We start from the raw sequence: 24,169 nt of genomic DNA on the forward strand, positions 1-24,169 counted from the left end.
AAAATGATATCATGATCCAATAGATTAATTTAATTTTTCACTCTCCCATTTGAAATTTTTATTATTGATTTATGTTTTAGATTATTCACAGTGTAACTCTCATATAATATTTATAGAGATTACTGTGCATACATCTTTAAAAACCTCCATTAATCAACCATTTTACTTGTGTATTTTTCCTTTTCTTGCTTATGGTTTTGGTGTCATCCAAAAAGCCATCACCAAGACCAATGTCAAGGACATTTTTCCTATGTTTTCTTCTAAGAGTTTTATGAGTTCAGGTCTTCCAATTAGGTATTTAATCAATTTCAGTTAACTTTTGTAAGTGTGGGGTTTAATTCACTGGGAAGTGATATTCAGTGTTCCAAACCCCATTTATTGAAGAGAATATCTTTCCTCTATTGAGTAGTCTTGGCTCATTTGTCAAATATTAGTTCACTGCACATGTGTGGGTTTACTTCTGGAGAATTATCAGTTGTCATGTGAGTCTGTTTTAATATCAGCAACATACTGTTCTGGTTACTATTGCTTTGCGGTATAGTTTGAAATCAGGAATTATGAAACATAGCTTTGTTTTTCCTCACTATTGCTTTGGTTATTCTGGCACTTTGAAGTTCCAGACAAGTTTTAAGGTTATTTTTTTCTATTTCTGTAGAAAAATGTCATTGGAATTTTGATATTTTGCATTAAATCTACAGATGACTTCAGGTGCTATGGATATTCCAGCAGTATTAATTCTTCCAAGCTGCAAATACAGGATGGCTTGACATGTATTTGTCTCTTCCTCAATTTCTTTCATCAATGTCGTATAGTTTTTTAGTGTATACATCTTGTACTTCCTTTGTTAAATTTACATGTAAATATTTTATTGTTTTTAATGATATTGTGAATGGGATTGTTTTCTTTATTTATTTTTCAGATATTTTGTTAATGTATGGAAATACAATCAATTTTTGTATGTTCTTTTTATATCTTTTAGCTACAGTTTTAGATGGAGTCATTAGGGTTTGTTACATATAAAATGTTATCATCAGCAGACAAGTTTAGTTCTTCCTTTACAGTTTGGACGCTCTCTCTTGCTCCTTTGTTCCCTCCTTCCTTCCTTCTTTCTCTTCTCATTCTCCTCCTCCTTCTTTTTCTTCTTCTTCTTTCACTTCAGTGAATACACATACCTTTTTTTTAATTAAAAAGCAAAGTATGAGCCAAGACATCATTTAGTAATTCTTTATTTTTTTTTTTTTTAAGTCATCTTTCTGACCTAATGTTGTTCGAATTCAAAACCTTGAGATCAAGAATCACAAGCTCTACTGACCGAGCCAGTCAGGTGCCCCTATTCATTCTGATGATTACACATTATAAATTTATCACAAAGATTAGTGATTCCTTTAAAATAAATATGGAATTTAAAAAATGAACATGTTTTAAGTTTTTCCCATGCCTTTAAACTTAATTTTCCTAAGAATGGTGTGCAAAGAAGTAAACAGTTATAATAGTTTTATTTCAAAAATCACACTGCTTCTAAGGAGTGTGTATTCTTTCTTACCTTTTGTTTAGAGACCGGCCATGTCTCTGCTGTTAACAGAGAATTCCAAAAGTATATTTGTTGTGTGAAGAAATTGTAGATACAGAAAAATGTGATTTTTATTTTGTTTAGACTCATTTAGGTTTTCCAGAAATACCATATGTACAAAATAATAAAAGGAAGGCCATCCAAAGTCCTACTTCCCTATTTTTTTTTTTAAGATTTTATTTATTTGAGAGAGAGAGACAGAGATAGCAAGAGAGAGCAAAAGGTGGGAGGAGAGGGAGAAGCTGGCTCCCTGCTGAGCAAGGAGCCCAATGCAGGGGCTTAATTTCAGGACCCTGGGACCAGAGCCAAAGGCAGATGCTGAACTGAGCCCCCCAGGTGCCCTGTACATAACACTTTCAATAAACTTTACAACCATTTCTCAGTGACACAAGTTGTCATTCGTCATACTCAATATATTCAGTGTCTTGTGATACATATGTCCTTATAGCAGTCACAGAAACAAAGATTAAGTCCCCATTTACAAATAAAATAGTAAATCTCATTTTATTTTTATAACACTTTAGAGTTTGCAATTTGATTTCATAAATTTTGCATCATTTGATAAGAAATTTCCTTTTTTTTTAAAATTTTATTTATTTGTTTGACAGACAGATTACCACAAGTAGGCAGGGAGCCCGATGCTGCGGGGCTCGATCCCAGGACCCTGGGACCATGACCTGAGCTGCAGGTAGAGGCTTTAACCCACTGAGCCACCCAGGCGCCCTAAGAAATTTCTTTTTTTTAAGGAAACTGATTTCCTCTTTCTCTCCCTCCCCCACTTTCTCTCTTCCAGTCTCTGTTTCTCTTTCCTTCACTTTCACCCATCTCTTCTTTCTCCCTGCATCACATTCATGTATGTTAAGATTATGCCTAAGAATTTCCAATGAAAATTCCCAGAACTATTCTTTTATACCATGCTGCACATTCTTTAAAGGTATTGGAATACAAATGACTGACGTTTCTGATACTTTGCCAATATGATAGGATGTAATACTTACTGAAAGCTGCCTTCTTCTAGCTTTATAAGCACAATAACGAAAATGGAAATGGAAGCAGAATGATTAAGTCAGTTCTGGTTCTTATGGCAATTTAGGCAACTTCTTTTATTTCCTATGTATTGATGTAAATATAGCTTACTTTGTCTTGTGGACCTTATCATAGAAACAAGTTTTTGACAGTATGCTATGACATTTTTGAATTATTTAAAAATAATCAGAATTGCGATATTAATATTTTCTGTAAATAAAATTTTGTCTCTTTTTAATAAAAATATATCATATAGAGTACTAAAAAACCCTACTACCTAAGTTCCTGTCTTAATTACCTCCTTGAATTATTATTTTTTTCTTTTAATTGAAGTCCATTTGTCTCATAGAGTTAACTCTTCCTTAATGTGTTTTACGTTATGAAAAGACTGATGACTTCATTTATAAACAGATACACATTTTGAATGCTTATTTAAGTCTAAATTGACAACTAACATTCTATGATATTTTGTTGAACTTTTTCAGAGACCTTGTTATATTTGGGATTTTTTTCTCTACTGAACTCAGTTTTTAAATAATCTATATATATATATATATATATATTTTTTTTTTTTTTTTGGTAATAGACTCCAATCTGGCTTCATCTATGAGCCTGATGCATCCTAAATTACCAAGACTAAGTCAATCCTGTCAGCAAATTACTCTAAAAAAAAAAAACAAAAGAAACTTATGTTAATCTATTGGTCAAAAAAATTTGATGGTTTCATATCAGCGAAACCATATAAGTCAAACTAAATTCTTAGAGTCCAAGAACCCCTGCAATCAGGCTCCAACTAATCTTCCAACATTTATTCCATCACACTCCATTAGATAAACCCTCAGGTCACTTTGCTTTCTCAAAAACAGATATTCCAGATAAAATTTTTGTTACTCTTTTATATTTCTAACCATATCAAATTTTTACAAAACCTAACAGGTCATTTTGCATGAATATCCACTGGAAATATAAAACAATTGTGCAGAAAAATGAAGATTTTTTTGTCTTTATGGGTCATTTCTCTTATGGAATGAGCTAGTTACTCAATTACGCGTGCCTACTACCAATGATATTAGCATATTTACTAGACAGATTACTTACGAGTGAAAGTATTTGATATCCTTATTATCTGTCCCAGATATTGGGATCAAATCCACACTCAACAACACATGGTCTGAGCTCAGAGTCTTTACCGTAATTGGAAAATACATGGTCTGCTTGCCAAAAACTAAGGAGTCTCTGACTATGTGATGTGATTTAATGAGTATTTAATCCCACATCTTATCACTGAAAGAGCTTCAAATTCCCTTCATTAGTATAAATTTATTGGGAGCTAGAATTTTACTTCCCTATTTATGTGTCTCCATAACTGCCCAGTATTTGCCATATAGCACTTAGCCAACACAGATTTGCTAATAAAGTTCTCCTAAGGTGTTCATATCTGTCTATGCATTTCAATTAGTTTTAGTCATTATGCCTAAAATGGTTCAACTTGAAACTAATATATCCTCCCTGGCCAAGGGCACTGGGAAAGAGGATAACTTAGTGTTCATGGAAGTTAGAAGAGGGACAGCTCTGGGGTGCCTGGGGAGCTAGGTCAGTTAAATGTCTGCCTTTGGCTCAGGTCATAGGGCTCCCTGCTCAGTGGGAAGTCTGCTTGTCTCTCTCCCTCTGCCTTTCCCCCTACTTGTGCTCTCTCTTGCTCTCTCTCTCTCAAATAAATAAATAAAATCTTAAGAAAAAAAAATAGAACAAGAAGAAGGATAGATCTATGTTACAGAAATTTCTAGGAGGTCATATGTTGGGGTGGGGGCACTTTAAAGCAAAGCAAGAGGGTTGAGAACAAAATGAGTAGCCTTGCTATAATGGGAAGATTCTGGGTTCCTATATTGAAGATGGAGAGTAAAACAGAATAAATAAAACTGTAATTGTGCTACTGACTTAATTGTTTCCACCCAAAATTCCAATGTTTAAGCCTTAACCCCCAATAGGACTGTATTTAGAGATAGGACCTTTATGGAAGGTTTAATGAGATCCTAAGGATAGGTCTCTGATCTGATAGCACGGGTGTCCTTTTAAAGAGACATCAGAAACTCTTTATCACTCTGCCACTTGAGGACACCATCAGAAGGCAGTCACCTACAGGCCTGGAAGAGGGCTCCTACTAAAACCTAAACCTACTGGCATCCAGATCCTGGACTTTCAGACTCCAGAAATGTGTGGAAATAAATTTCTATGTCAAAGCCATGTCTATGATATTTTGTCTATGATATTTTGTGATGTCAGGCAGAGCTAAGACAAAGTGTAACCAAGGCCAAAGAGGTTTGCAATTCAACATATCAGTTTAAATACATTTATTTACTTCAAATGTTTACAAAATGGATACATTCACAAAGAAGAAAAACAAAACAAACAAACAAACAAACAAACAAAAAAACAGGAAATATGGAAACTGGTTACAGGAGAGCTCCAGTGCTGGCTACGTTTCAAAAGCTCTGCCCCTGAGGACAATTAGAGAAAACACTCTGACATGGGGAGAACTAAGAAAAACCTCACGGAGGCTGCTTGAAGCAGGAGTGTGCACAGGGGAGGAGGTATTTGAGCAGAAGGCAGCTCTGCCCCATTGTGAGAAATAAAAATAAGGACGGGGTTGTTAGAATTTTGCTTCTGCTTCTTCCCTCTCTGTGTGGGACCGACAGTGCCAGAATCCACCCTCACAGTGACTCAGATCTCTAAAGCACATTTTCTCTGGAGTAAAACCAGAGCAACACAAAACCACAGGTGGATGAGGAGGTGGGAAAAACAGGTGTTGGGGGTCTAACATGCCTTGGACATGGCCTGCCCCACCTCTCTCTTATACACACCTCCAGGGCTGGTAAACAAGAGGATGGAGTGCTTCTTTTTCGTTCTGCATCTCTTTGCTTAGGTAGGGATAACCTCTTGATCTGAGGAATTGCTAAGAAATGATTAACTGTGGTTTCCTGTTGTTGGTGCCTCAGCTTTTGCAGCCCAACCTTGAATCAGTCAGGGTTCTAGTAGGAAATGCCGGAACTACTTATGGCACTAAAGAACAGGGAATTATTTTAGAAATGTTACTTAGAACGGTTTTGGGAGGAGCTGGGAAGTGAAGATCTGAAAGAAAGAACTGGAGAATCAAAGTCACTGACTCCATCACACTGGAGGGAGCTACAAAGGAGGAACACGGTTCAGAAATAGATTGGGGGCTGCTGTCACTGAGGGTCCTCGTCCAAGTGTCCAGCAACAGACTTCGAGCTACTGTTGCTCAGCAAGTGCAAGATGTTGAAAGAAGATCTGAGCGTAGATCTGTGCAGAGCGAAGGCAAGCTCCCCTCACATCTGTCCACAAGGACGTTCAAAGAGTGATGGTTGCTGCTTCACTCCAGCTTCCAAATCTTGCATAAATTCCCCTTTTGGCCAACTCTAATCCAGAACCATAGAAAGCAGAAGGTGCAGGAAAATGTAAGTTTTGTTGTTGTTGTTGCTGTTGCTGTTTTTTTAAAGATTTTATTTTACTTTTTTGACAGACAGAGATCACAAGTAGGCAGAGAGGCAGGCAGAGAAAGAGGAGGAAGCAGGCTCCCTGCCAAGCAGAGAGCCCCATGCGGGGCTCGATCCCAGGACCCTGAGATCATGACCTGAGCCAAAGGCAGAGGCTTTAACCCACTGAGTCACCCAGGTGCCCCCAAATGTAAGTTTTACTTAAGCCAATGGACAGAAATACAAAGCACCATGATACACTCTGAGGTCACTGGACTTGGCACAGCTTAGGCCATTATCTGATTGAGTAGTACATAAGCATCTAACACATTGGTCAAATCTCACAAGTCAAAATAACCAGGCATTTGTAGAGCACAACTATTTAAAATGAGAAACTGAAAGCCATGTTTTCTTGTTTTTTTTGTTTTGTTTTGTTTTGTTTTTAAGATTTTATTTATTCATTTGCGAGCGAGAGAGTGTGTAAGCAGGGGAGAGCAGCAGAGGGAGAAGCAGACTCTCACCTGAGCAGGGAGCCTGATGTGTGGCTCGATCCCAGCACCCTGGGATCATGACCTTAGCCAAAGGCAGAGGCTCAACCCGCTGAGCCACCCAGGTGCCCCTAGAGCGTGTTTTAATATAATTATAGAGAAAGAATCTGAAGAAATGTGTTGACTGTCTCAGACCTCTCCATAATTTATCTGTATTTTGCCATTACAAGTGCCCTTATAAATTATTAGCAAAGTTTGATTTCCAACCTGTAGGTCTCATTTAGGAATCCTGTACTTTATGGTGTTTCATAATAATCTTTTTTATTATTCTTTGACCTACACATATATTTACCACATATGTATGTATTATAAGTAACATAGAAGGCTGTATGTGCATATATACATACAATTGACCCTTGAATAATGTGGAGGTTAGGGCATCAACCTTTTCTCTGCATAGCTGAAAATTCAAGGATAACTTTTGACTCCCTAGAAATTTAATTACTGATAGCCTACTGTTGACTATATGACACTGATAACAGAAAATGGTCAGTTAACACATATTTTTATATTAATATATGTTATTTCATTTAATGTATTATAATAAAGTGAATTAGAGAAGGAAAAATCGTATTAAGAAAAACTGTAAGGAAGAAAAACACAACACTGTACTGGGTTTTTAAAAATCCACCTAGAAATGGACGCTATGCAGTTCAAACATGTTGTTCCAAGGTCAGTGCTACTATTTTCATAAAAACCAGGTAACTATCAAAAACAGTCGGCATCATACTTACAACCTAAAAGTCTTGGGATATTAAGTGAGAAAATCAAATTACAAACCAATGTATTTAGTACATACAAAATTTTGAAAAAAAAGCTATATGTGAATATTCTTATGCATGTGAGTATTTTTATACACTTTGTATATCCGTTATAAACCCAAGTGTATTTTTATACACTTTAGCTATCCATTAAAAATTTCTGGAAGTATAAACATCTTACTGTTATGAGTCATGGATTTAGGAGGAAGAAAAATAGCTTTTCGTTTTTACTTTAAATACTTTAATATCATTTGAATTGTTTATTTATAATTTATTTATATTTCAGAATATTTCTATACATAAACCAAAAAAACAGAACAAACAAGACCTTCTAAATTTAGAGTCAAAATGTTCAATTTTCAGCTGTGTCTCATATAGAGACACCTATTGTGTGATTTGGGGCAAGGTGATGCTCCTGGGTGAGTATTTATTGTAATTCTTGCCTTAAAACTTTTTCAAGGATTAAAATCCATGTGCTTTGCAAATAACAAGGCAATACACGAGAAATGCTCATTTCTTTACAAAGTAAAAAGAGAAAGAGGAGGGGAATAATTCCTTTCTCTTGGATATTTTTGCTTACAGCCCATGCGGGAGTTAGAATCGTTCCAAAAAGCAGATTTAAATAAAAGCAAATTAGTACAGTGCTAAAGCTATAGCTTTACTTGCCACCCACTATCCAGTGTTATTTGTAGAACTCCATTGTACAAAGATCAGCAAGAGAGAATACAGATGGGCAGAGCATGCAATTTTTATATGGATCCAAAAAATTAAAAAATACCTGTAAATCTCAGGCCAATTTAACTTCATTCAAGATTATTTTACACTTGGGAAGATCTGAGTGGATCAGGGGTATAGCCAAACTGTGGAGATTCTTTCCTAGTGTCCCCTCTCCATTAGAAGCCTATCTGATGGCATTTCTTTCATCACTTCTACCCTTAGAATTAGTCCCCACCAGTGGAAATTAGAAAAGTAATTTTAGCGGTGGAAATCAGCAAGTAAAACTCATCGATCAATAGCTCTTAAGGAGAGAAATATCATAATTTATGGCAGGAAAAAAATGACAGTCAGACCCCTGAGGGCAGTAGGCGTTATAAAGATACATATGATGACTTTGCAGTAAGGACGTCCTCATGCACAACAATTTTAGATTGACTGTCATTGTCAACTCAGAGAGATGTCTCTAACCTGTGGTCTTATAATAAGATCTCATTTACAACAGAAAGATATGCAAATCATGATGACTGATGAGCAAGAAATCCACTTCATCACTAGACTTCTGCTCTCACACTTTCTGAAGTACCCCTGAGGATGTTTCCATTGGTCCATTAAACAGTTTGCCTTGATGTACCAGGAAAGCAGAAATTCTCATGTGTTCACCTGCGCCAAATTTCGTAAATGCCGGCCTCTGGAAAGTCCACTGTTTAAGCTGCATCCACAGCAGCTATAGTGCCATCTGTCACATGGAAGTCAGCATATGCTGTTGGACCTGAATAAAATAACCGCTGCTGGCCGCAACCCCGGCTGTGCCCCAGTAGACTGCTTTCTCGAACAGCAATGCAGTTTTCTGCTGATTGACTCAAGCCTGGGTGGCTTCTATCCCACCAAAGAGTTGGATAAACCTTCAGCGCTGAGCCCTGTCTATGAAAATCCAGACCAAAAGGCTCAGAACCATAAAAAGAATATGTCAGAGGGAATAACTCTTAGGATTTACGCATAGTCATTTTCCCAAAGGCATAACAACTGTGAACAGGTGCAGGGAGAATTGGGAATGAGGAGAAAACATGAACAGCATGTCGAGAAATCTATCGTGTTCCCAGATCTCTTGTAATTTCCTTACACCCAAAATGTCAGAAAGACCTGCCCTGACTTCTTGCCTTTGGGTCTAGGACTCAGATCCAGTTCAAAGTGGAGCCAATGTTACCTTACCAAGAATCACTGTTTTTCCTGACAACTGAATAAAGGCACTGCCATTATGCAACTGCAAACACCATTGCCAAAAGGAAAAAAAAAAAAAAAAAAAGTATTCTAAAGGATGCTCTAAAACTTCACATGCTTTAGAATATGAAGAACGGAAAGAAATAGCTACTCTCCTCCAGTCTCAAGTTACTTTTTTGGCCTTAGGAAAAACCATCCCCAAAACTGATTCACAGTAGGAATTCACATGCTCTCTTGCAAGAAAACCTACACCCAACACGTTAGATGGGATTTTTCACATGGGGACTCAATAGATCATTGCAAAAATGTCAGGAAATTCACTATGAGGCTTAAAAGCCAGAATCCTCGGTCTATATATTAGTTCATCATTTATTTACTAGCTGTGTAAACTTGGGTAAGAGCTTCCTTCTCTGTGCCTTGGACCTTAATCTAAGACCAAAAGGGATGTTAGCGGTGTAGCACAGGGCTGTTGTGAAGATGAAATTAATTAATCAATTAAAGATGTAAAAAACAACACCTGCGGACTGTAAATACTCTCTGAAGATTTCTCCTACTCTGGGGTAGGTTTGTTTCATAAGTCTGTTATGTTCACTTTTATCTATGGACACCTTGTATTAGTAGCCACCGTAAGTATATCATATCACAAGAGGTGACAAAGAGGAAAAGAGTAGACAGGATTTTCAGAAGGGAGAAGAGCAGACAAAGACTTGACATGATTCTCCGGACGATATTGCCCAAATTCAGCACCTCTGGGTCACAGAAAGCACTTTTCCTTCAAAAATTCTGCTTAGAGTTCTCTATCCCTTCAAGGACAGAGCTTAACTGTGGCACTTTCATATGAAGATTGTTGCACAGCCAAAGAATAAAACCTTATAATCTTATGTGTGTTTTGGTGTGGTGGCTGGGTGGGTGGTAGTTATTGTAGCCTTTCTGGGAACATTGATAAAACCACCAATGCATTGGGTAGCTCAAGTCTTGCTGAAGGGCCGTCTGCCCACTAAAGATCTCCAAAAATAACTCTGGCAGAAGACTTCCACAGACCTTTCCCTTTTTCTTTGTATCAGGCAACTCTTCCCAATTATTCTTTTGTGCTGTCATTTATAAACAGTGAATAGCTATGAAAGAAGAGCTTTTTCAGCAAAGGAAAGCTGTGACATCCAACCCTAAGCTGCCACATTCTATTTTCTGACTTTCTTCTTTTAATGCAGTCATGAAACTGCCATAATTGAAACTATGAGAGTTTGGTGATCATATTTCAGTAGGTCTCAGGAAAAGTTTATAGGTACTTTTATTCAATTATTTTATTGATTGATAAAATGTTTTATCTTCATGCTACAAAATGGAAAATGCAGAAGAGTGGATAAAAGTTACCGGCTTATAACCAGATATAATCACTTTTAAAAAAGAATGCGTGTGGGGATGCCTGGGTGGCTCAGTGGGTTAAGCCTCTGCCTTGGGCTCAGGTCATGATCTCAGGGTCCTAGGATCGAGCCCCGCACCGGGCTCTTTGCTCAGCAGGAAGCCTGCTTCCTCCTTTCTCTCTGCCTGCCTCTCTGCCTACTTGTGATCTCTGTCAAATAAAAAAATAAAATCTTTAAGAAAATAAATAAATAAATAAGAATGCATGTGTGAGCACGTGTGTGTATGTGTGTGTGTAAAAGAGAGTTTATCTTCACACTTTGCCTTACATTCAATACAATACAACCAGATTAAAATTAGATGATAGGTGATGTATACATAGAGGAAGTAGATAATTGATAGATTGGTAGATAGGATACATTATATATGTAATATAAATGGGGGAAAGCAATTGGGATCACTCTAAAAATCATGTTAATATCATTTATTTGGTGTTCAACGTATCATGAGGACTTTTCCGTGTATTTAGGCATGCTTTGAACATGATTTTTAATAGCTACAAAAATGTTATCACATTAATACACCATTATTTATTTAACCTTAACTGAATTACATTATTTAATTTATAAAACTCTTCCTCTATTGTTGAATGTTAGTTTTTTTCTATTATTTTTTAGTCTTAATCTTAAAAATCCTTTGAGGAACTTTCTAAAACATCCAACATAGTCTAATTCTTGATTATTTCCTCAGGATCTACTCTTAAAAATAAAAATACTGATCAGAGAACCAAATTCTCTTGGCTTGAAACAACTTTCATTTCACCACAAGTATATGAGAATCCCTAACTGTATTAATTACTATTTAGGCTTAGCCAATGAGAAAGGGGGCATATATTATCCTATTGTTTTTTTAATTGCATCTTAAAAATTACTGGTAAAACTAAATGCTTTCTTTTTTCTGTTTTAGTCCTCTGCTCTCTTTTTAAAATTTGAATGTCATTATACATTGTATGTGGAAGAGTTCTTCAAGCTTTTAAAAAATATATATGTTCAAAAATATTTTTATTAATAAATTATCAGTTTTATTTTGATGACTTCTGATGTATCAGCTTTAAAAGACCAGATAAAACATTACTCTATATATTTATGTGTGCACGGGCTATTCCCCTCTATTTAATACTGTGTTATTTTTTATAAAAATTGTTATTTAACTTACTTAAGCCCCTGGAATTGGGGGTGCCTCTATGCTGTAACCACCAAAAATTACTTCCTGCACCTTTTTGTGACTAGCCTGTCAGTATTGCTAATATTTATGCAATTGTTTTTAAGACTGCATATTCCATTACCTTTACCTATCAATTGATTTTTATGCAAACTGATTTTCAAATTACTCTAATTTGAACTATATTTTAACCTTTTGTTGGTAAATCCTATTTTATTATTTTTCAAAGTATCTTTGTTTTCCCCGATTTAACAGTACTAACCACCATAGACTTGATAGTTCCCTGCTCCCTCTACTACAGTAATTACTGATTACTCTGAAGTTGAGATGTATTTTGACAAGTTCCAGCAAAAACCCCTGTGGAGAAATGTTATATATTTTGTTACATCTATAAATTAATTTGGAAAAATTTGAAATTCCTACACTATTAAGTTTTGCTTATTGTGTCTGATTTATCAAAAGACGGTGTTCATAAGAACACATATCTATTGATGCCTACAGTGTACCAGACACTGTTCTAAATTTGGGAAAACAGGAGAGGCAAAACAGATTAACATCCCTGCCATCAAGTGTTTTACATTCTGAAGAGAACAGAGAGACAATGAAAAAACAACAAGAACAAAGATTAAAACATACTATATCAAATTCATATTTTGAAACTTAAAAAGCATACTATATCAGACATTTATAAAACCTGTGGAAATAAACAAAACAGGGTATGTCTGACAGGGAGTATGTTTGCGTTGGGTAATTAGGAGAGACCTCAGTGAGGAAGTGCTATTTTAGCAGGGTGGGCGTGAAGCTGGGAAAGACACAAGTCAGTCAAATATCTGGGGGCAAGGCGTTCTAGGCAGAGGGAACAGCCTGTTCAAAAAATCTTTTTTTTTTTTTTTGTAATGTAAGATTCCTTCAAGTTTTTTCTCCTTTTGATTCTCTCCAATCTTTTCTTGAAGTTACTTTAATGTATTTCATATTTTTAATTGTCAAGAAAAATAATGGAATTATTGTATCAATAGTATTTTTATTATATATCATCAAAAATAGTATTTTTATTATATATCATCAAGGTTACTGCCATTTATAGAACACAAATTGAGTTCTATAACATATAAATAAATAAATAAATTCTATCTATTTGGGGGAGAGTATTAAAATGCATTAATCTTAAAACACTATTTCAAATAAATTTACATGACAAATAAGTAAAAATGGTGGTCGTGTCCAGCCTTCCTTAGCTTTTATAACTCAGAAATAGGACTTACTACTATTACCTATGCCTTTGGGTGATCATGTCCATATTTCTAAATAATATGCTTCTAGTATTATTTTCGACTTTTCAATTTCAGCTAATTAACCTCCTCCTCCCATTCCCACCCTTACACATACTTCTAACAGTGTCTCCAATGCAGTCATGGTTTTTATTATATCAATAACCTGTGATTTTGTTATAACTAAGGAACTTCTCTTCAGGTCTATGCAACTTAGTTATAATCTCTAAATGTTTTTCCTGACTGACTTCTCTTTTTTTGTTCGTGTGTTTTAACCGATGAACCATCATCTCATTAATTTGTTCTACTTTCATCTATAACTATCATGATTCCTTTTCTCCAAGGCTCCAATAAACCTTCAAAGTTCTTCTCAATGCAATGAACACCCTGGGAAATCTATCATTTTTGTTTTATTTTGTTTGGTTTCAGATTGTCTTCCTTGCTGAAATCTCTCTGGAGCCCTTTCTCCTCCTGTTATAACCTAGATGGCTGGTGGGTCTTGTGATTTGAGGTACTCCCTCATTGTCTTCCTAGGATCTATTTTCACCATCCTGGGGATTCAACTTCCATCTTTCCTTCATTGGATCCTCTATATCCTTGGTTTTATAACTTCCTCTTTCTTGGTTAACTCTGTCTGCGGGAGGCTTACCTTCCAGGATACAGGAGTCAGAAGACCTCTGGGTCTTCTGGCCAAATATGATTGTCCATCTATTTTTATACAATTCAGAAGCTAAAATAATTGTTACATTTTTTTTAAAGAATTTATTTATTTATTTGAAAGACAGAGATCACAAGTAGGCAGAAAGGCAGGCAGAGAGAGGAAGGGAAGCAGGTTCCCTGCTGATCAGAGAGCCCGATGCGGGGCTCGATCCCAGGACCCTGGGATCATGACCTGAGCTGAAGGCAGAGGCTTTAATCCACTGAGCCACCCAGGTGCCCCTAATTGTTACATTTTTAAATGTTTGAGGGAAAAAGAATAATATTTCATGGCATACATGTAACAGTTTATGAAATTCAAATTTCAGTGTTCATAAATAAAGCTGATTGGAAATAGTCTTACTCATTCATTTTATATATTGTCTATAGATTGTTTCACATTCCAAGGGCAGATTCAGTGATGGAAACACAGACTTGATAGGCCATACAAAATTTGAAATATTTATTATCTGAATCTGTATAGAATAAAGTTTTTGACCACCACAACAGCCTAAGGGTGGGGCATGAGAAGAAATTGATCTGAAAGTTCTGCATTTGAAAATGTTTTTATGCTACCTTTATACCTGACTTATAGTTCAGCTAATTCCATATCTTTAGGTTAAAATCACACTTATTTCCTCAAATTTTAAAGGTATCACCCATTGTCTTCTAGTGTCCAGGGCTATTGTTGAAAGGTTTAAAGAACACTTTAATTCTATCACTTATTTTTCCATTCTATGTGTTCTTAAGTTAACAAGATCTCTGAATTTTCAAAATAACATGTCTTACTGTGGATCTGAATTTATTTTACTGAGTCTTCAGTGTTGTTGCTGTTGTTGTTATTGTTGTTGTTCTTATTATTATTTTAATGTAGTAATATATTTCCTTCAATTCTGGTGATCGCTGAAATATTTCTTCGATAATTTTCTCTCTTCTATTTCCTTAGTTTTCCTTTGTTGCAACTCATTCATTCAGAATTTGGGTCTTCTGGGCTGATCTTTTATAGTTATTGCTTATTTTATCCTTCATCTCCTATCATTCCTTCCTTTATCTTTTGGTTATTTCTGGAATTTTGCTTCAACTTTATTTTCCAATATTCCATTCTTATGGACACACATACAGGGTATGTAAGTATATATAATATACTGAATATCCGTCATTGATTTAATGAATACTTGTTTTTTTATATCTTTCTGCTTGATTTTTATGGCTTCATTCTCATACTCTAAGAAGACTAATAATTACATATATTTTTGAATATTCCTCTACTCAATTTTTTGCCTTTTTTTTCTTTTGCATTGTAGCTCCCTGTAATAAAGTATACAAATGTACATACATATCTATACACAAATATTTTATTTAATATTTTATTTATTTGCTTGTTTCTCTTCATTTATTTCCTTGTTGTTGACCCTCCATTTTTGTGGGTCAGGAGCAGTTTAGCTGGTTGCCTCTGCTCTGCATTCCTCAGGAAACTGCAGTTAGGGTGTCAGTACTAGCTGCACATATCTCAAGACTCAACTGGAGGAGACCTCATCTCCAAGTTCTCTCATGTGGTTGTTAGCAGGGCTCAGGATCCTGCAGACGGGAGGTTGAAGCTATCAGTTTCTTAGCACTTGGGCCTCTCTATACTTTCCTGAGAAGGAGAGGGAGAGAGAGAGAGAAAGGGTCCAAGACAGAAATAAATCATAATGCTTTCATGACTTTACAAATTTTATAATCTCAGAAATCACATTCTATTTCTTCTGCTATATTTTCTCCTTTAGAAATGAGCCCCACTAATGCAACCCACCATCAAGAAGAGAAACTAAGAAAAGACATAAACACCAGGAGATGATAACCATTGAAGATCATCTTAGACATTGCCTACAGGAGGAAGTTTTCTTTGTTTGTTCGTTTGTTTTCATTTTTGTTGTTGTTGTTGTTTTTTAAGATTTTATTTATTTATTTGACAGAGATCACAAGTAGGTAGAGAGGCAGGCAGAGAGGAAGGGAAGCAGGCACCCTGGGGAGCAGAGAGCCTGATGAGGGGTTCAATCCCAGGACCCTAGGATCATGACCTGAGCTGAAGGCAGAGGCTTTAACCCACTGAGCCACCCAAGCACCCCCAGGAGAAAGTTTGAGCTGTACTTTTCTTTGTGGTTGCATTCTTTATCAAGTGATGACATCATCATTATGCCTCACAGAAAGGAGTATGGTAGTTTTCTCTTTTTCTTTGCCATTCAAAAATTTTGTTTACTGCTTTTTTGTTGTTGTTTTTGTTTGTTTGTTTTTAATGAAATGTTTGAAACAACTGGCCCTCAAATAGTTTAGTAGTTTACTCATTGACTTTTTCTTCTCAATTATTCCATGATTGTTTGCCTAATCCAAGTAGGTCTTGCCCCTGAAATCAGTATTTCCTCCCACCCAGGATACTAATTGCATCATTGAGATTCTAAGATTTATTTGCATGCATTAATTCATATGATGATTTATAATGTTATTATAATCTAACTTCTTCACAAACATGTCCTCACCTCCAAGATAAGTAATTTAGCATGATTCTATCTTATCTGCATTGTCCAAGACTGGACTTTATTATTTTTTTGTTCATTTGGAAATTATTCTTCTATTTTTATATTCAAGTTTAATTTAATTTTTCAGCTTTACTGAGGTATAATTGATATAAAATTATAAGATATTTAAAATGTATATCATAATGATTTGAGATATATATGTATATATAACGATAGTATATAGTTAATTAACATGTCCATCACCTTACATTTATCTTTTTTTTTTTTTTTTTTTGGTGAGAACATTTAAGTTCTACTCTCTTAGCAAATTTCAATTATACGATACAGCATTACCAACTCTAGCCACCATGATATACAGGTTAGAGTCTTAGACCTTATTCATCTGATAGTTGAAATTTTGTAACTGGTAAGTGACATATAAGCTCTAAAGTCTGCTCTGTAGGTGGAGACCATGTTAAGCAAGGTCTTGCAAGACCTAAAGATTGGATCTTTTGAGAATAGTGAAACTGACCTCTTAGATTTCATAGGTGAGTTGCCAAATCAACAGATTCAGCAGATGAAGAAAATAGACTCTCTGGAATACCATCTTGGCTATCAAAAGGAATCAGCAGAAGGAATAGCAGGATGGCCTCTTGAAAGTCCTGCTGAAGTGTCAGGTGAGGAGAGATAACTTCTGGAGACAGCACAGTAATCTTCCCATTGTAGTTCACCCTCATTTAAATTACTTAAAGAGCTTTAATCGTCATTTGCCAGAAGGCTACTTTCCTTTTTATATAATATCCTAATCCCCATTGTTACGCATACAAATAAGTCAGCTTTGCATTATAAAATATATATGTATTTATATTAACATATAGAATATATACTGTATATAGAAATATGTATGTATGTAAAAATACCCTGGAGGGCATTATGCTAAATGAGAGAAACCAGACAGAGAAAAATACTGCATGATATTACTTACATGGGGAATTTAAAAAAAAAAGTCGAACTCAGAGAACAAAGTAGAAAATTGGTTACCAGAGGCTGAGGGGTAGAAGAAAGAGGAAGAAAGTGGTAAAAAAGGTATAAATACAATAAATATAATTTTAACATTATTAACTTAAATATAAGTTTATATCTGAATTATGCATTATTTCAATACTATATTGAGTGTTTTATAATCAAACTTACAATTTTACCTATTTATTTATTTTTGTTATTTACAATAGCTAACTAGTATCAGTATTCCATGCTTGTCCCTTGTAAAGCAGTTTCCCAAATTTTGAGTTTTTAATGTTAATTTTTCTTGTACAGAACACAAATATGAATTCAAGTATCTTTTTTTCAAGATGTGGGAATCACATGATATGGTTCTGACACCTTGTATTTCTGAGAAAATCAATATGTAGGTCATTATATATTAAACAAAATGCATGAATATAAAATTTTCAAATATCATATATCCATGTTTGTGTATATATATGTATATATATAATGCTATATGTTATATATGTATATAAACACTTCATGATTATATATATATGTAAAATCTTCTCTAAAACACTTTATGATTATATATATAAAATATATATATAATAAAATAAAAAGAATAATAAAGAAATATAAATATATAAAATATATAATAAAATAATATATATAAAATATATATAATAAAATATATATTTATTATATATAAAAATATAATTTATATATAATGTATAATTTTTATATACATAAAAATTATATATATAAAATCATAAAGTGTTTTAGAGAAGATTTTACATATATATATAATCATGAAGTGTTTATATACATATATAACATATAGCATTATATATATATAATATATATGTATAATCATGAAGTGTTTTAGAGAAGATTTTAAGCCAATATTAAATTTAGTCCTTTCATAAATATATTACTTTGTTTTATTTTTAGTTGAATGAAGGATTTATGCTTATAATTAAAAATTTGTACATGATTGGGCTAGGGTGAGAATCTATTGATTGATTATACCTGTTTCACAATAAAACCATTCAGATAGTAGATCAATGTTATTGTTTGTTTTCCAGAAAATATTCTTTATTTACTTCTAATGGGTGTTGATTCTTTTTCTTTGAGCTCTTGGAGCTCTTACACTGGATGGCTAGGCTTTGTCTCCCATACTTATCAACTTAGCTCTCATATTTTTAATCTTTTTTTTCTCTTCTACATTATACAGTTCTTTTTCAAATTTGTCTTTTAAAATGATATCATGATCCAATAGATTAATTTAATTTTTCACTCTCCCCATTTGAAATTTTTATTATTGATTTATGTTTTAGATTATTCACAGTGTAACTCTCAATAAACTCACATTCATTGTCATTCCTTTACTCTCTGGTAACAATCTATTTCTGTTTATAGGGAACAGGTCTTTTAAAGATTCTAAATAACTGTTCTAAGATTCTTGTCTATTTATTATACCACCTTAAAAGTATATTTTTCCTTGGAGTTTTAGTATTAAATTGTCTTTCCTTTATTCTGAAGAACTTTTTACATATGCCCCATATTGATTTTTATTGTTAATATTTCTTGTATGAGGAGATACACACACACACACACACACACACACAGACATACAGGCATGAACTTTGCCAACCAAAAAGAGACAGAGACAGCCCATTTGGTATTTATTGTCATAGGGTTGCTAGTTGAATCCTCTTCCTTACCCATATCTAGAAAGCTGACTGATACAAACACCTCTTGATATAAATCCCAGCATTAACCAAAATTAAATAATGTGAGTTTTCTCTGCCCTAATACCAGCATGTTTCTGTGATAATTTGAAAAATGATAAAGAAAAAACCCTACATTTCCTAGAAAATAGGTTTCTCCTATAAAAGACTCCACTTTCATCAAAGCATCCTTTTCTGTGAAATGTATACATCCTGGGACCCACTGCATCATGCTCACTCATTCTGGAAAATCTACTCTTCCTTTGTAATATCTCAATCCCTGAGACATTGGTCATTCTGTGTGCATCCTTCTATGACTCCCAGGAAATGGATGGTATGTCTAATCTCTCTCTTTGTCTATGTCTCAGGACTACTTTCAAACATGTGCAGTGTTATTAGACAAAATATTTTTCATGTTCTGGCAATGAGTTGTCAGCCAGTCTTAGTTTCCAATGTTTTGAGTTTTATACTTTCTATGTCTTGATAACTATTTAGCATGAAGAGGCTAAGTCTGAGAGCTAATAAAACAGCATCTTAAACCGAAAATTTAGATTTAAATCTAATATCTAAATATTTCTACCACAGTTGGTGAAATACACACACACACACACACACACACACACACACACACACACACACTTTTGGAACCAGTATTGATTTTCCTTTGAGAATAAGAAAGTCTATTTTTGGTGTGACTGATTGTGTTTCATAGATGATCATCCAGATTGCAATTTAAAAGGTGACATTGTTTCTTCTTAGCATAACAATTTCAACAATTTCTGTCCCACTGGGAATAGTAAAATAGATGCATCTAAATAAAAAAGTGTTCTGCTTTTTTCACTGTAACACATTATCATTTTTATTTCTCAACCTCCTACCCCAAATTTTACCAGTTAATTAACACATCATGTTACTTGTGAAGAGGAAAACATTCTTTAGAATGACAGGTGGCTGGGTCCCAAGTCATTAGAAACTTCTATCATTTCTTTTGAAGAACAAAAAGTAACGGATAAAATATGTAAATGATAATGCCAGTTTAGGATTCCATTTCTGGGATTTTTTTAAGGATGAAAATGTACTTATAAAATGTAATCTTACAAAAAGGTTGTTTAAATTTAGCATTTAAGCACTTACACAATGTTTAGCTATAATTATTATTATGAGAATTCTTTCAACTTTTGTCTATTCACATTGGTCAAAAAAATAATACAAGCAACTTGAAAGTTATGTTCTTAAAAATCATTAAGTATGTTTTAAACCTAATCCACAATCATCTGTATTTTCAGTTCCTTAGTAATATGCTTTAAAATAAAGTGTACCACAGAGAAATTAGAAAACAAGGTCAGAAATCATTTGGTAATACCAACTTATTGACACAACATGCAGTTCTACTGTCTTAAAATATACCTACGCCTGCAAAGTTCCTGTCAGTAATTTTCCACAGTTGAGAAAACTACCCTGATTTGCATTGACATTCAATAGCTTCCCCCAGGCAAATACCTGCAGACAACCATCTGTTGATGCCTGTCTATCGGCAGAGGAAAACTTTAGAACAGTAACACTGTAAAATCAATTATTCCCTTGACTGTTACAGAAGGGGCATTAGAGAACACAGATGAATATTAGCTCCCATTTACATGGTTCTTTTCATTCCAAAGACTTTAGCAAACATGTCATTGATTTTTAATATATTTTAGATGACAGATTAGTCAACATATTGCTAAACCCTAAGTTGAACAGCAGACTTCCTGGTATATTAGGCTTGTTCTGTTCTAGTAAGCCAAACCCCATTTACTAGGCACTCAGCATGCACTGAGCACTGTGCTTGGTCCAATGGGTCTACACAACATAAATTTTTATGAATAGTTTTGAAGTTAGAATTGTAATAGAATCCTGTCTTTGCCTTCTGGCTGTATTCTCTTTGCCAAATTACACAATCTTAAGAGTTAGATTCTTTAGCATAAAGTAGAAGTATACTGTCTAATTTCTTGAGCAGTTATGATTAAATTTTATAATCTATCTTAAGGTCTCAGCCTAGTAATCACTCTTAGAAAAGACACTGAATGAATGCAAGTCATTACTATTACTGAACTATCAAAAATCTCTTAGTATCAACTACTAAGACTCTGTTAAATAGCTGTTAATATTCTTCCTACCCACCAGGGTCTTAAAATATTTCAAAGAAAAAACTCAGAGAACTGTATCTCCAAGTTCTTTAGTAAACATTAAAATAGACTGAAAACTTGGACTGAGATTGAGAAAGAATTTTATTTATAAATTCTTATATGATACCTTTATTAGACAGTATTTACAATGCTATTGAAACATTTATGGAAAAGTGTGTTTAAAGCAGAATTCAGGGGAACCTGGGTTGCTCAGCCATTGAGCTGTTATCTTCTGCTCAGGTCATGATCTGGGTCAAGGATCCAGTTGGGCATGCCTCCCTTCTCAGCAGAGAGCCTGCTTCCCCCTCTCCCACTTCTCCTGCTTGTGTTCCCTCTCTCGCTCTGTCTCTCTCTGTCAAATAAACAAATAATATCTTTAAAATAAATAAATAAATAATAAAAGCAGAATACCCTGAATGAGATAGGTAACTACACAAATTTAAATGCCTGAGATTCAGTCTTTCCTTTAAGGAAGAAAATATATTTAAAAAAATATATTTTTCATTTATGATATAACCGAGAAAAGGAGAGACTGATTATAATTATTAAAAGTCATGAAATTAGCAGACCGGTATAGCCAAAAGCGAGTTTGCAGCAGAAATAGTCTTTAAAGGGTGAAAATGATAGCATTAGCTAAGCGAGATATTAATCCCATACAGTCCCTAGAAACAGTCTTGGAAAATGTTGATTAAAAATTAACTGAAGTTCAAGATCAAGATCAGTAAAATTCATAAGAAGGTTACTGTGTAGCGCTTATATGTTCCTTTATTTAAATTTTGTTTAAATGTTATTTTCTCACATTTAAATGTTAAATGTGTATACATTTTTTCATCAAAATTATATTATATTTAATAATAGTAATTGGTCAGAAATGCACAAAATAATTACTTTAACATGCATAAATTATTTTTACTTTTCTAATACTCCTTGTGAATAATGAAAATAATGAGCCTAATGTACTGTAACATTCAGAAATTCCTACCTGTCAACAGATTTCCATTAAGATAGACACACTTCAAAGTAGTTTAACCAGCCTTTGAGAAGACATGATTTACAAAACCGCCTTTATTAGATGCATAAGTAAATTTTAATATCTTTAAAATACAACATAAGTAACTAATATTGAGGTTTTAGGGAATAAAAATTAATATTTTCTCATTCTCAGCTGGGAACTAAGTAAAAAATAAAATATATAGGAGACCCACAAACAGGCATGGGGATGTCAACTTTTAACTGGAAAGTAACTTCAGAAGTATGGCTTTAGACCTATTGCTCAAATGTCTTGATAATGAAAACAATTCTACAGAAAACACTTTTACCTATTATTCTACCCTATCGGTTATCTTCTAGCAGGTTAACTCCACTATATAAAAAAATCTAGACCAATATGAAACAAGTATAGAAAGCTGGATAGCCCTGAGAAAGGCTTATTTCTGAAAACTCATCACAGGTGTTACGAAGAGAGATAATAGAAAAGAAAGAACCTGCCAGAGCCTATGACTAAGGGTCATAGAAAACAGTGGGCAAGGGGTTATCTCTTAGAGACCAGAATCAGGGGTTAATCAAAGTACCTACCTCAGCCCTAGATCAGAGACTTATATAATGTTTTTCCAGTGGGATTTAAAATGTATTGTGGACTTATGACTGTGGATGTTTTCTTTCCTTCTTTCTGAGTGAAAGTGTTCATTGCAATTTTCCATCCTAATCTCATCACTTACTACTTGATGTAGATACCATCGTATATGACCAGGTGTTCTAGACTTCTGAGCTGGTTGCTGTGATGGGATAGAACTTAGACTTGTCTGTCATGGGGAGGGGATGAGTGTGTTCTTTCATGGTGATAAGGTAGAAAAGGGATACTTGATGGTGAGAATTGTTACTAGTTCAAACCAATGGATCATGAGTGCAAGTGACAAGTGTCACTTCTAGGCTGACGCAATGAAAAGACTTCACCAGGTACCAGGCCCTGTGTTCCTTTTCTGAAGCAATTCTGGACTGCTTGAGCTGAGATTATGGAGGCCCCAGATAGAAAAACAAATTCTTGAATTGCAACTTATAAGGAACTGTCCTAGAGGGTCTTAAACTGTTTTTGGAATTTCACTGAATGAATAACAAACCTCTATTAAGTTAAAACTCTGAAATTTGGTCATTTTTGTTATTATAGCTGTAAATTTTATCTTATATATTTTATATATCTATATGTCTCTATATTGCATATATAATATATCAATATTAATAAGTAACAATAATTAATAAAATTAAGTTGATATATTAAAAATGCATCATTGGAAAACCCCTATGAATTGGGTAATTCACTGACTTTTTGCAGAATGGGAAATCAGAAGAACTATTCTTATAGAAGTCTTATTACCTGGGAACAAGATGTTGGGGGAAGAAACTTCTATAAGCAAGCAAGATATCATGAGTAAGGAACATCTAAAAATAAGTTTGCTATCTGGGAATATGATGTAAGGGTAGGAACTTCTTCTGCAAACAAGCTTGGGATAAGTATTATGTATTTATTGGGACATTAGTTTTACAAATATATCCATTACTTACTTAGGTAACATTTTTAAGTATTTAAGTAAAGTGTGTTTAAATGTATTTAAGCACACTTAAGAATGAGCCCTTAATTTTAGGCTAAAATAAATAAATATGTTTCTGTAATTAGTTGGCCATATGATTTATTCTCTAAGCCCTGACATTTTTTAATGTTAAGTAGAACATAATTAATAACTCTGCCAGAAAAATGGATGTAAACTGGAACTCTTCTGGGAAAACTAGGACATATGTTCACCCTGCCTAGCATTTAACTTCAAAGCCCTAGAAGTTCCTCTTACCTCCTTCTCCCTTCTTCCTCCTCCTGAAAAAACAAAACACCAAATCTTTTTTCTTCCTTCTCTTAAAATAT

This window comes from Mustela nigripes, chromosome 15, assembly GCF_022355385.1.
Source record: "Mustela nigripes isolate SB6536 chromosome 15, MUSNIG.SB6536, whole genome shotgun sequence".
NCBI lineage: Eukaryota > Metazoa > Chordata > Mammalia > Carnivora > Mustelidae > Mustela > Mustela nigripes.